Here is a 12,715-nt window from a genome sequence, read left to right on the forward strand (position 1 = left end):
GTGAAGCTAGTATAAATTCAAATTAGGGGTGTCTGGGTGGCTCAGTCAGTTGAGCATCCGACTTCGGCTCAGGTCATGATCTCACAGTTCAAGTTCCGCATTGGGTTCTGTGCTGATAGTCCAGAGCCTGGAGCCTGCTTCGGATTCTGTGTCTCCCTCTCTCTCTGCCCCTAACCCACTTGCATTCTGTCTCTGTCTGTCTCAAAAATAAATAAACATTAAAAAATTTTTAATTAAAATTAAAATGTTATAAATATGATGTTGAATGTAATCCCCATGGTAACCAAACCCCATGTATACAATATACAAAAATAGAAATGAGAATGGAATTTAAATGTTTCACTGCAAAAAAAAAAAAAAAAATCAACTAAACCCAAAAAATGTAATGCATAAAATGAAGGATATAAAAGTCATAAACATAAAGAAAATAAACAGCAACATGACAGAAGTAAGTCCCTCTTTATCAGTAATTACTTCATATGTAAATGGATTAACCTCTTTACAAAAGACAAGGATTATAGAATGGATTTGAAAAACAGGATCCAACTATATGCTGTGTGCTTTCTATAAAAGACTCACTTTATTTTTTTAATGTTTATTTATTTTTGAGAGAAAGAAAGAGAGCAGGGGAGAGGGAGAGAGAGAGGGAGAGAGAGAATCCCAAGCAGGCTCTGCACTGCCAACCCAGAGCCCAACACGGGGCTTAATCCAGGAACCATGATCATGACCTGAGCCAAAATCCAGAGTTGGACACTCAACTGACTGAGCCACCCAGGTGCCCCTTAAGTCCCAACAGATTTCTTTAAGAAAGCTCTACACCTAACATGGGGCTTGAACTCACTACCCCAAGATGTGTGCTATACTGACTGAGCCAGCCAGGAACCCCACTCTCAATACATTTTAAAAGATAGATATTACACAAAGTATCTTTTCCAACCATAATGGGAGCAAATTAGGATCAACAATAGAAGGAAAACTGGGAAATTCACAAATTTGTAAAAATTAAGCAATACACTCTTAAACAACCAATGGGTCAAAGAAGAAATTACAAGGGAAATTTTAAAATACTTAGAGATGAATGAAGCAAAAACATGACATATCAAAACTTAAAATGGGACGACATGAAAGCAGTGTTAAGGGAAAATTTATAGCTATAAACACATTAAAATAAAAGGAAGACCTCAAATCAATATCCTAACTTTACAATTTAAGGAATCAGAAATTCAGGGGCGCCTGGGTGGTTCAATCAGTTAAGTGTATGAGTACTGATTTTGGCTTAGGTCATGATCTCATGGTTCATAGGTTCTAGCCCTACATTGGATTCTGTGCTGATAGCACAGAGTCTGCTCGGGATTCACTGTATCTCTCTCTGCCCCTCCCTGGCTCACAGTCACACACACATGCGTGCACTCTCACTCTCTTTCCTTCTCTCTCAAAATAAATAATTTTTTTTAAGGAACTAAAGGGATGACTAGGTGGCTCAGTCGGTTAAGTGTCTGACTTTGGCTCAGGTCATGATCTCTCAGTTTGTGGGTTCAAGCCCTGGGTGGGGCTCTGTACTGACAGCTCAGAGCCTGGAGCCTGCTTCAGATTCTGGGTCTCCCTCTCTCTCTGCCCCTCCCCCATTCACACTCTGTCTCTCACTCAAAAATAAATGAACATTAAAAAAATTTTTTAACTGGGAGAAACAAGAAGATGGTGGCATAGGACGCTGGGCTCACCTCATCCTGCTGATCACTTAGATTCCACCCACATCTGCCTAAATAACCCAGAAAACCACCAGAAGACTAGCAGAAAGGACTCTCAGGAGCCAAGCGTAGACAAGAGGCCCACAGAAGAGGGTAGGAAGGGCAGAGAGGTGGTGCGTGCTACACGGACTGGCAGGATGGAGCCAGGGAGGTGGAGGGGCAGCCTGCCCAACAAGGCAGAGCCCCCGAAGTCTGGCTTGCAAAAGTGGAGGAACTGGACTCTGTGAGTTCTGACAGGCAGTGGGACCTAACATCTGGAATGTTAAAAGTCAACAGCTCTGCTATTGTTGAGCCCGTGAAGACAGAGCTTAGCTTGGTGGGGGAACAAAGGCACTAGCCAGCGCCATTTCCCTCTCCCATTCTCCAGCCGAAATTCCAAAGAGAACCAGTTCCCATCACTGAACTTGCTTGCACCACACAAATGCGCAACACTGTGCTTCTGTGGATCCATCCCTCCCACGGGCCTGTCTCCCTCCTGGTGCTGCAGGGCCCCTCCCTCAGGGGACCACCGATAGTAAAGTGAGCTAAGCCTGCCTCTCTGACCCTGTGCACCTAGCGGATCCACCCAGGCTAATATGCCCTTGGCCAGATCCCATCGAAGCAACGCCACAAGCCTGGCAGTGTGCAAGTAGCCCAGAAAGGGGCCACACCACTCCACAGTGAGTCCTGCCCCTGGGAGAGGGGAAGATAAGGTACACACCAGTCTGACTGTGGCCCCAGTGGTGGGCTAGGGACAGACATTGGGTCTGCATCCCTGCCCACCAACACAAGTTACTCCAGACAGCACAGGGGAAGTGCCCTGCAGTTTGGAGCCACCACAGGCACTACCCAAAATGATGAAATGGAAGAACTCTCCTCAAAAGAAACTCCAGGAGGTAGTGACAGCTAATGAATTAATCAAAAACGATTTAAGCAATATAACAGAACAAGAATTTAGAATATAGTCATAAAACTAATCTCTGGGCTTGAAAAAAGCATAGAGGACAGCAGAGAATCTATTGCTACAGAGATCAAGGGACTAAGAAATAGTCATGAGGAGCTAAAAAATGCTATAAATCAGGTGCAAAATAAAATGGAGTTGACCACTGGGGCGCCTGGGTGGCTCAGTCGGTTAAGCGTCCGACTTCGGCTCAGGTCACGATCTCGTGGTCCGCGGGTTCGAGCCCCGCATCGGGCTCTGGGCTGATGGCTCAGAGCCTGGAGTCTGCTTCCGATTCTGTGTTTCCCTCTCTCTCTGCCCCTCCCCCGTTCATGCTGTGTCTCTCTCTGTCTGAAAAATAAATAAACGTTAAAAAAAATTTAAAAAAAAAATGGAGGTGACCACAGCTTGGATTGAAGAGGCAGAGGAGAGAATAGGTGAATTAGAAGATAAAATTATGGAAAAAGAGGAAGCTGAGAAAAAGAGAGATTAAAAAATCCAGGAGTATGAGGGAAGAAATAGAGAACTACGTGATGCAATCAAACAGAACAATATCCATGGATATTCCAGAAGGAATTCCAGAAGAAGGAGAGAGAGAGAGAAAAGGGCTGAAGGTGTACTTGAACAAATAATAGCTGAGAACTTCCCTGATCTGGGGTAGGAAAAAGGCATTGAAATCCAAGAGGCACAGAGAACTCCCTTCAGACGTAACTTAAATCGATCTTCTGCATGACGTATCATGGTGAAACTGACAAAATACAAGGATAAAGAGAAAATTCTGAAAGCAGCTAGGGCTAAATAGTCTCTAACTTACAAAGGTAGACACATAAGAATAGTAGCAGACCTATCTGCTGAAACTTGGCAGGCCAGAAAGGAATGCAGGAAATCTTCAATGTGATGAACAGAAAAAATATGCAGCCGAGAATCCTTTATCCAGCAAGTCTCTCATTCAGAATAGAAGGAGAGATAAAGGTCTTCCCAAACAAACAAAAACTGAAGGAATTCATCACCACTAAACCAGTCCTACAGGAGATCCTAATGGGGATTCTGTGAGTGAAATGTTCCAAAGACCACAAAGGACCATAGACATCACTACAAGCATGAAACTTACAGACATCACAATGACTCTAAACCCATATCTTTCAATAATGACACTGAATGTAAATAGACTAAATGCTCCAACCAAAAGACATAGGATATCATAATGGATTTAAAAAAAAAAAAAAAAACAAGACCCATCTATTTGCTGTCTACAAGAGACTCATTTTAGACCTGGGGACATCTTCAGATTGAAAGTGAAGGGATGGAGAACTATCTATCATGCTACTGGAAGTCAAAAGAAAGCTGGAGTAGCCATACTTACATCAGACAAATTAGACTTTAAATTAAAGGCTGTAACAAGAGATGAAGAAGGGCATTATATAATAATTACAGGGTCTATCCAGCAGGAAGACCTAACAACTATAAATGTCTATGCACAGAATATGGGAGCCCCCACTATATAAAACAATTAATCACAAACATGAGCAACCTTATTGATAAGAATGTGGTAGGAAACAAATTTGACAATAAATTTCATATATATATAAAAAAAGAATGTGGTAATTGCATAGGACTTTAACATTCCACTTACAACAATGGATAGATCATCTAGACACAGGATCAATAAGGAAACAAGGGCCCTGAATGATACATTGGATCAGATGGACTTGACAGATATATTTAGTACTCTGCATCCCAAGGCAACACAATATACTTTCTTCTCGAGTGCACATGGAACATTCTCCAAGAGAGATCACATACTGGGTCATAAAACAGCCCTTCATAAGTATAAAAGAATTGAGATCATACCATGCACACTTTCAGACCACAATGCTATGAAACTTGAAATCAACCACAGGAAAAAGTCTGGAAAACTTCCAAAAACATGGAGGTTAAAGAACACCCTACTAAAGAATGAATGGGTCAACCAGGCAATTAAAGAAGAAATTTAAAAATATAGGGAAACAAATGAAAACGGAAACACAACAATCCAAACGTTTTGGGATGCAGTGAAGGCAGTCCTGAGAGGAAAATATATTGCAATCCAGGCCTATCTCCAGAAACAAGAAAAATCCAAAATACAAAATCTAACAGCACACCTAAAGAAACAAGAAGCAGAACAGCAAAGACACCCCAAACTCAGCAGAGGAAGAGAAATAATAAAGATCAGAGCAGAAATAAACAATACAGAATCTAAAAAAAAAAAAAACTGTAGAGCAGATCCATGAAACCAAGAGTTGGTTTTTTGAAAAAATTGATAAACCTCTAGCCAGAATTCTCAAAAAGAAAAGGGAGATGACCCAAATATATAAAATCACAAATGAAAATGGAATTATTACAACCAATCCCTCAGAAATACAAGCAATTATCAGAAAATACTATGAAAAATTATATGCCAACAAACTGGACCTGGAAAAAATGGACAAATTCCTAAGCACCCACACACTTCTAAAACTCAAACAGGAAGAAATAGAAAACTTGAACAGACCCATAACCAGTGAAGAAATTGAACCAGTTATCAAAAATCTCCCAACAAATAAGAGTCCAGGACCAGATGGCTTCCCTGGGGAATTCTACCGCACATTTAAAGCAGAGATAATACCTATCCTTCTCAAGCTGTTCCAAAAAATAGAAAGGGAAGGAAAACTTCCAGGTTTATTCTATGAAGCCAGCATTACTTTGATTGCCATCCAGACAGAGATCCAGCAAAAAGAGAGAACTACAGGCCAATATCCCTGATGAATATGGATGCAAAAATCCCCAAGAAGACACTAGCAAATTGAATTCAACAGCATATAAAAAGATCATTCACAATGATCAAGTGGGATTCATTCCTGGGCTGCACGGTTGGTTCAACATTCGCAAATCAATCAATGTGATACATCACATTAATGAAAGAAAAGATAAGAACGATATGGTCCTGTCAATCAATGCGGAAAAAGCATTTGACAAAATTCAGCATTCTTTCTTAATAAAAACCCTCGAGAAAGTCAGGATACAAGGAATATACTTAAACATCATAAAACCATTTATGAAAAGCCCACAGCTAATATCATCCTCAATGGGGAAAAAAGGAGCTTTCCCCCTGAGATCAGGAACATGACAGGGATATCCACTCTCACCGCTGTTGTTTAACAATAGTGTTTGAAGTTCTAGCATCAGCAATCAGACAAAAAAGGAAATCAAAGACATCAAAATTGGCAAAGATGAAGTCAAGCTATCACTTTTTGCAGATGACATGGAAAACCTGATAGACTCCACCAAAAGTCTACTAGAACTGATACATGAATTCAGCAAAGTCGCAGGATATAAATCAATGTACAGAAATCAGTTGCATTCTTATACAATAATAATGAAGCAACAGAAAGACAAATAAAGAATCTTATCCCATTCACAATTGCACAAGAATCATAAAATACCTAAGGAATAAACCTAGCCAAAGATGTAAAAGATCTGTATGCTGAAAACTATAGAAAGCTTATGAAGGAAATTGAAGAAGACACAAAGAAATGGAAAAACATTCCGTGCTCATGGATTGGAAGGATAAATATTGTTAAGATATCAATAATACCCAAAGCTGTCTACACATTCAATGCAATCCCAATCAAAATCGCCAAATATTGAAGAAGAAGACCAAAGCGGGAGACATCACAATCCCAGACTTAGCCTCTACTACAAAGCTGTAATCATCAAGACAGCATGGTATTGGCACAAAAACAGACGCATAGACCAATGGAATAGAATAGAGACTCCAGAATTGGACCCACAATTGTATGGCCAACTAATCTTTGACAAAGCAGGAAAGAATATCCAATAGAAAAAAAGTCTCTTTAACAAATGGTGCTGGGAGAACTGGACAGCAACCTGCAGAAGCATGAAACTAGACCACTTTCTTACACCATTCACAAAAATAAACTCAAAATGGATAAAGGACCTGAATGTGAGACAAGAAACCATCAAAACCCTAGAGGAGAAAGCAGGAAAAAAACCTCTCTGACCTCAGCCGGAGCAATCTCTTACTTGACACATCTCCAAAGGCAAGGGAATTAAAAGCAAAAATGAACTATTGGGACCTCATGAAGATAAAAAGCTTCTGCACTGCAAAGGAAACAATCAACAAAACTAAAAGGCAACTGACAGAATGGGAAAAGATATTTGCAAATGACATATCGGACAAAGGGCTAGTATCCAAAATCTATAAACAACTCACCAAACTCCACACCTGAAAAACAAATAATCCAGTGAAGAAATGGGCAGAAAACATGAATAGACACTTCTCTAAAGAAGGCATCCATTCATCAGTTGATGGACATTTAGGCTCTTTCCATAATTTGGCTATTGTTGAGAGTGCTGCTAATGGAAACCAATTTGACAATAAATTTCGTATATTAAAAAAAATAAAATAAAATAAAGAAGACATCCAGATGGCCAACACGCACATGAAAAGCTGCTCAACGTCACTCCTCATCAGGGAAATACAAATCAAAACAACACTGAGATATCACCTCACGCCAGTCAGAGTGGCTAAAATGAACAAATCAGGAGACTGTAGATGCTGGAGAGGATGTGGAGAAACAGGAACCCTCTTGCACTGTTGGTGGGAATGCAAACTGGTGCAGCCACTCTGGAAAACAGTGTGGAGGTTCCTCAAAAAATTAAAAATAGACCTACCCTATGACCCAGCAATAGCACTGCTAGGAATTTACCCAAGGGATACAGGAGTACTGATGCATAGGGGCACTTATACCCCAATGTTTATAGCAGCACTCTCAACAATAACCAAATTATGGAAAGAGCCTAAATGTCCATCAACCAATGAATGGATAAATAAATTGTGGTTTATATACACAATGGAATACTACGTGGCAATGAGAAAGAATGAAATATGGCCTTTTGTAGCAACGTGGATGGAACTGGAGAGTGTTATGCTAAGTGAAATAAGCCATACAGAGAAAGACAGATACCATATGTTTTCACTTTTATGTGGATTATGAAAAACTTAACAGAAGACCATGAGGGAGGGGAAGGAAAAAAAAGTTAGAGAGGGAGGGAGCCAAACCATAAGAGACTCTTAAAAACTGAGAACAAACTGAGGGTTGATGGGGGGTGGGAGGGAGGGTAAAGTGGGTGATGAGCATTGAGGAGGGCACCTGTTGGGATGAGCACTGGGTGGTGTATGGAAACCAATTTGACAATAAATTTCATATAAATAAATAAATAAATAAATAAATAAATAAATAAAAATAAAAGTGGCAAAAAATTTTTTTTTAGTAAAATAAAATAAGCTTTCAGGGGCTCCTGGATGACTCAGTCAGTTAAGTGTCCAACTCTTGGTTTCAGCTCAGGTCATGATCTCAGTGTTTGTGGGTTCAAGCTTTGCCAGGCTCCATACAGCCTGCTTAGGATTCTCTCTCTCTTCCTCTCTCTCTGCCCTTCCCCTGCTAGTGCTCTTGCACAGGCAAACACACACTCTCTCTCTCTCTCAAAATAAATAAACTTTAAAAAAATATAAGCTTTTAGAAGGAAATTTTACTTCTCTTTATTTGTCTGGGGTTTTTTTTTCTTTATCTTTTTCTTTTATTTTCTTTCTTTCCTTTTTTTCTTTTTATCGCTTTTCCATTCTCTACCCAAGTCAATATAAAGCAATATTCCAGTATTACTTATCACCATTGGTACAATTATTTTCTCTTTGAGTCTGAGTAAATCTGGCACAGCTAGGAAACCACTTCAAAAGGACGAATTATTCTGTTCATTCTGTTGCCTCCCCAAGAGCAAAAATGATGGGCAGCAGTAACATCCAATCATAAATCTCTTTCCTGCCCAACGCATGTTCAATGGGCAAAAAAAGTCAGCATTTGCAGAAAGTATGAAAATGCAAGACCATTAACTGATAACTTGCTAGAACTAATCTTATTCAGCAAGATCAACATATAAAAATCTAATCTATTTCTTATTCTGCTACGACTAATTTTATAATCAGAAAATAAAATAAAACATCATTTATAACATCAAAAACTATAAAACCCTTAAGCATAAATCTAATATGAAATATGTAAATTTTTTTAACTGTTAGGCTTTCATCCAGGACATAAAAAAATAGAGAGACATGGGGCACCTGGGTGGCTCAGTCAGTTGGGCCTCCAACCTCAGCTTAGCTCATGATCTCAGAATTCCTGAGTTCGAGTCCCATGTCGGGCTCTGTACTGACAGCTCAGAGCCTTGGAGCCTGCTTCAGATTCTGTGTCTCCCTCTCTCTCTGCCTCTACCCCACTCATTCTCTCTCTCTCTCTCTCTCTCTCTCTCTCTCTCTCTTTCTCAAAAAATAAACATTAAAAAAAATAGAGAGACATGTCATGTTCATGGATGACAAGGCTGAACATTATAAATATGTGAGTTCTCCATCAGATTACTCAGTAATTCAGTGTAGTCTCACCCAACAGAATTATTATAGAATTTGAAAGCTGATTCTAAAATTCACCTGGAAGAGAAAACACACAGAAACAGCTTAAAAACCCATGAAACATACATTATTGCATCATCCCATTCCACAGCCAGAGGTACCATATGAAAGCAAAACCCCAAAACCATAGTAAGTTAAAGTATGGTTCTGGAATAAATAATTGGCTCTGGAATAAATGCATAAGGCCAATGGAATGAATATTGAATGTATACACACAAGTCCAGTGTTCTTATCAGAAATAGTTTGTTTCTCTTAATGAAAAAGCAAGTAAACTTTCTTTGATCCCACTTCGCCCACCAATCACTACTCCATTTTTTTGCTTCCTTTTTGCAAAACAGTTTCTAAAACAGTTGTCTATTTACTGCATTCAGTTCTGTTCCTCCCACTCTCGTTTAAACCCATTCCAATAAAGCATTTGCCTCACCTCAGCTCCCACTCCACTAAAACTGTTTTCATCAAGGTCACCAAGGATACATGGTTAACTCCAATAGTCTCTATCTTCACCTTTAAGTGATTCAGCAGCAGCTTTTGACATTTGACTACTCCTTCTTGGAACTCATTTGTACATTTGCCTTGGGGTCTCTCCACTCCCCTTGTTCTCCTTCATTCCAGTTCCTCTTTCTGGTTTCTTTTGTCAATCCTTTCCTTTCTCTCTACCCTCTTAAGGAGGATCCCAGAGCTCAGTCTTTGGGCCTCTTTGTTTTCTGTTTTTTGTTTTTATTTGAGAGAGAGAGAGAGAGAGAGAGAGAGTGCACAGGAGAAGGGCACAGGGGGAAGGCTAGACAGAATCTCAAGCAGGCTGTACGCCCAGTGCAGGGCCCAACCATGACACGGGGCTCAATCTCATGACCTGAACCAAAATCAAGAGTTAGAATCTTAACCCACTGTTACCACCCAAGTACCCCTGAGCCTCTTTTTTATCTACACTCTGTTCTTAGGTGGCCCCAAGGCTATAAATATCGTCTATATGCTGATGTTGCCAAAGTTTATGTCTCCATCCCAGACCCCTCTCTTGAGGTCCAGATTCAGATATCCAACTGCCTGTTCAATGTCTAACAAGTACTTCAAATCAAGTATGTCTAAAATGGAATGCCCGATGGCTCCCAATCTTGCTCCCTACACCTTGCTGCATCTCAGCCTCAAGTAAGCAGACAAGGCTAGGCCAAACCAAGGCAGGACAGATAGGCTTAGTAAAGATACAATGAGCCACTTTTAAGTTTAGACAGATTATTACTTACGCAGATGGCAAAACTAAATTTTCTCATGGTTCTTGTCGTGAGGATCAAAAAGGATAAGCCAAAAAATGGAAGTCTACATTCTAGACTTATAGACAAAGCAGTTCTAGTCTGTAGCTCTTATGGGTGGGGAGGCAAGAAAGTTTTATACTTCATCAGAACCTGGGAGACCACAGAAACTGTCTCATCATGGCCTCCTAAGGGAAGGAGAGAGGCAAGCAGGAGATGGCCCCAGAGCAGCTCCTCAAACCCCTCCCATATTCTCTCTTCTGGGAAGATCACAGACGTTCTACCAAAAATCAGACAAGCTGTGGTTCAAGGCTTTGCCTGTGTGGCCTATGTGGCTGTGCCAGATGGCCAAGGCACCATTGTGGAGATGTTCTCCCACATTCACTCAATGGCAACAGTGCCCTGTGTGACTGTGCACATATTGTCCCATTCTCCTACCTTTACTTCTCTCAGCTCACCTCCTCTTTGACTCCTCATTCCTTCCACTCTAGCCATGCTGGCCTCCTTGCTGTTCCTCAGACATACCAGGCACACTTCCATCTTAAGGCCATCACATTGGCTGCTCCCTTTAACTGGACTATTCTTCCCCCAGAGATCTTCAAGGCTCATACTCAAGTCTCTATATTCAACTTCATAAATCCTCTTTACCATGTTTCTTCTCCCTAGTATTTTGGCTTTGCTTTCAAGAGAATGAAGGTAGCAGGGTCTCCTTAATCTCCCATGCCCCACATGGCACCTAGGATCATGGCTCCTCTCTTCCAATATAATCTCCCAGACCCATCTCTCCAAATCTCTTTCTGCCACCTACCCAGACAAGTTACCTCCGTCCAAACCTCTTCAATTTGCTTGACTCACCACATTTAAAGGAACTAGACACACAGGATCTACTTTCTGAGAAGGTTCTGGAAAAATACATATAACAAAATATTGTTTCCATTACACTTACTGCTGACAAAAGATCCACTTGAATGCCATTCTTAACAATCTTATTAAGCCTTTGGGGTCTGAGGCCAGACTAAGGGGGTTAAAAATCATATCTCAATAAGTGACTTTTTGACCTTAATTAAGCAAGTTATTTCTTGACCTCCTTGTCCTCATCTAGAAAATGATGGTAATAATAGTACTTAACTTCTTGGAGTTGTTGTTATGATTAAATGAGATAATACATGTCACAGTGCATGTAGTGAATATTCAATCAACATTAGCTATAATTATATTATAATTATATTATTGAGTTAACCAATGATATGGCTAGCACAATCCCAATGATACATAAAGGGGGTATTGGCCTCAAAGTTGCCTGCTACTTACTCAGAAGCATTCTAGACTGTTCCACATCCTCCCTCAGTTGCCAAGCAGTAAGTCAAGCTTCAGGCAGGTCAGATAAATAGTCATATCATAGGCTTTGTGGGAGTTTGGGGGTATTCCTCCCAAGATCACCCTAAGGGTATGGTTGGCCAGGGGTCACTTTCAGGGCAGAGTCAACTATGCACTGCCACCACCCCTAAAATACTTCTTCCTGTTTTCCATCCTTGAAAGAAGAAGTGGCTCAGAGCCTGACCTGAGCAGGACAGAGGAGAAAATTACTAAATCCTGGAATAGGACAAAAGAACCACACTTCCTTCACATGAAAAGAACAGAAGGAGAAGAACTGCAAACTCTTTTATCTGATATTTTTGCTTCTAGAGGAGAGGGGTAAACAAATGTCAAAGGGCAACAATTTCTCCCCAACTCCACAGGACAGATCATTTCTGGGGAGTAGGTCAGATATGTCCTAAGATACATGACTCTATTCAATCACTGAGAGGTTAGGCCAAGCCTACGAAACCACAGTGATTGTATTTTTTTTCTCCTGATCGTTTTAACACTCGAACAGTATTTCATACATCAGCTTTTCTGCACTCACTCCCAGCAGATATGATTTACAAATTTGTCATGATAGGGTAGGCTTAATTCTGTATCATGGTTTTGTCATATAACATTTTAGCACAAATATTTCATGCAGCTTTACAGAATTCTCATTTTAATGGGTATAAAGTATTCCACTCAATTGAGACATTTTAGTGGTTTTGTTTTAGGTAATGCTCATTAAATAATTTTTTACACACAACTTTTTGCTTCTTTGGAATTTTTTTCCAGATATAATTTTTAAGATGAAATGACTGGGGCAAATTAGATGCACATTTTGGGGCCCTTTGTACTCACTGCCAAATGACTCTCCAAATGGGCATTCCATTTTGAAGCCAACATTTTACAGTGCTTTATAGTTTCAAGCCATTTGATAAATTTTATTTCAACCACC

The sequence above is a fragment of the Panthera leo genome, chromosome E3 (assembly GCF_018350215.1).
Source record: "Panthera leo isolate Ple1 chromosome E3, P.leo_Ple1_pat1.1, whole genome shotgun sequence".
NCBI lineage: Eukaryota > Metazoa > Chordata > Mammalia > Carnivora > Felidae > Panthera > Panthera leo.